The 2,500-nt window shown below is 40.6% G+C and overlaps 1 long non-coding RNA gene across 1 annotated transcript in view; it reads right to left on the bottom strand.

The window, feature by feature from the left end:
• Positions 1–1,691, bottom strand: part of LOC112238201 — a 15,432-nt gene extending 13,741 nt beyond the window's left edge. The window contains exon 1 of the long non-coding RNA XR_006081352.1: positions 1,481–1,691. This is a non-coding gene — a long non-coding RNA (uncharacterized LOC112238201). The remainder of the gene's footprint in view (positions 1–1,480) is intronic.
• Positions 1,692–2,500: the final 809 nt, after the last annotated feature.

Below are 2,500 nucleotides of genomic sequence, written 5' to 3'. Positions count from 1 at the left end.
CTCAAGTGGGGGCAGGCATAAGGGAGTGAGGGGGAAAGGGGGAAGATGAGAGTCACTTTCAGAATGGGAAGTTGGAAACAGAACAGTAGAGGACTTTGTTACATTTTGACGGACAGGCACGAGAGAACATTTCCTGAGTGCCATTGTTGACATTGAGAACAAGCAGAGCTCAACTTGTCTGTCACTCATCATTAAGGCTTTGACTAGACAGGCAGATTGTAACAGCAGCACAGGAATGGAGGAAGCTAGTACAATACTGCCACATAGGACTACTGTAGGGCAGTAGGCTGAAAATGACCAGCTTTACTCACTTGTGTACATTTTTGTTCTATGACTATATTCAATGCATTCATTATACTCAAACAGCATTGATGATGAAAATAGATTTCTAATCAACATCCCTGGACATAAGTGAATAACGTGTCAAAATGTGTCTTTATATACAGAGATACTGTACATTTTAATCCTGGTATCTGTGTCCATCAAACTAAACCTGGACATTGACTTCATGACAGATATCATTTAGACATTTAAACTGTTTCATACAAGCAAAGGCATAAAATGTTTTCTTCAAAACCATTATTTGCTATACTTATGCAATACAATTTAACCAAAACAAAATAAATATATTGTCATTAGATTTAGGTTAAACGGTCGGTGAAAAAAAATGACGTTTTTTTTTTTTTACCATTCCATGACAGGTTCCCACGTTGTTTCAATTTCATCGCATTTGTTTATTGTTGTTTAAATGACGTGGAAACAGCGTTGATTCAACCAGTTTGTGTCCTATGGGAAGGAACTATTTGCTGACAAACATTGGATGTTTTTTCCCTACTTGTAAACCCTTATGGCCAATTATTCTTCAAAAGAGGAAGTATACACGAATCAGCACATTCAATTTGAAAGCTGAAACTGCTGATGAAACTCGTGAAGTAGTAATCCCTAAACGCAGTCCAATCAAAATAAACCTCATCAATCTGAAGTATGTAGCCTACACGTCAATAGAATATGCGATAGGGACAAAACGCATCTTGTCGCCCTGGAAACAACCGGAAAATAGACATATTTCGTTTTGTTTTTTTGAATTTACAATGAAATTCCACGAAGACCATAATAATGATAGTTAATAATACATAAAAATAATTTCTGACTTGATTTATAGGCACACAAAAAAAACATTTGAATGGCTTAAATTACTCCAGTTGTGCAACTCTCACAGTGCCTACTTCAAAAGTTAATTGTTAACTTGTGCACCCGACAGGAAACTGATGAGAAGATTGCCCACAAGTTTAGTTAAATTCTAGAACTTTCAATTCGTTTACAATTAATTTGGTAATTTATCAGCATATTTGATCAAGTCAATCTATCCAATTGATTGCCTTTGAGAGCGTGGAGTAAATGACCATAATAAATATAGGCTAAGCACTCGAAACAAAACAAATTCCATACTGAATTAATGAAATAGCAATCCATAACTCACAAGTCATCAAATCCTAAACGCTCCTATTTCCCACGGATCCTCTCAATCCCCAGAGTGTATGTCTGTCTCCCTGGTTTGTTTCAGCCTCTCTCAGTCAACTATTCCGTCAGTCAGTCCAGACTAAAACTGGGGGTGGGTGTTTCTTGCGTCGTTATTCACCCATCCCTTCGGCTATTCATCCCCCTCTACTTCTCTCTCTCCTTCCTTCACCTCATTTCATCCTGTGGACTGACGGGGGGAGAAGAAAATCGACCAATTGCTGCTGAACAGGAGGACGGGAGCGAAACGGGAGGGTGGAATTCGACAAAAACCCTCAGGCACTTTGCCTCGACAGGACTTGTCAAGTAAACGACTTGTAACCGAATGTAGGTTTTAACACTCAGGAAATGGTCATTTAGCTCTATCGTTAGTTTTCATGGCATTGTGATGTCTGACACCGACTGGATTGGAATTGTGGAATCTGAGCAGGTGCTTCAGCAAATTCTGTTGCGCGCTCTCTGGTGCTCTGAGGCTGTGAACGCACCAAGTGACTATACATTTAAACATACATCTACGCTAAATTGTTCCTTGAATGGCTGTTGCGTAATATATAATGAACATTTGCAAATTCCCTAGGAATAGTGTGCCTTATTTTAGTTGACTTGTCTTTTGGGACAGCGGAATTTGAAACGTGGGTAATAGTGAATTGTGCAGCATTGCGGCTCTGGAATAAACTCCACTCCACACCAGGTGTACCGTAGCGACCAATGCCCCTCAACCTCTTTCCCCACAAACCTCCCATCCAACGTCCATAGACCATCCCAAATGGCACCCTATTCCCTATATAGTGCACTACGTTTGATCAGAACCAAAAGAGCACCCGTTTCCCTATATAGTGCACTATTCTGGTCTGTCTGTCCTCCTAGCACCTCTCCCCTCCCAGCCAGCCCCTCCCAGAGAGAGGGAAACCCAGATCCTTGCTCCCAGAGAGAGACAGAAACCAGATGCTATGACAGTCCCAATGATGTCACCTCAACTGTC

Source organism: Oncorhynchus tshawytscha, unplaced genomic scaffold (genome assembly GCF_018296145.1).
Source record: "Oncorhynchus tshawytscha isolate Ot180627B unplaced genomic scaffold, Otsh_v2.0 Un_contig_7058_pilon_pilon, whole genome shotgun sequence".
Lineage (NCBI taxonomy): Eukaryota > Metazoa > Chordata > Actinopteri > Salmoniformes > Salmonidae > Oncorhynchus > Oncorhynchus tshawytscha.
Note: the sequence above shows the minus strand (reverse complement) of the source record. Positions and strands in the feature narration are given on the sequence as shown.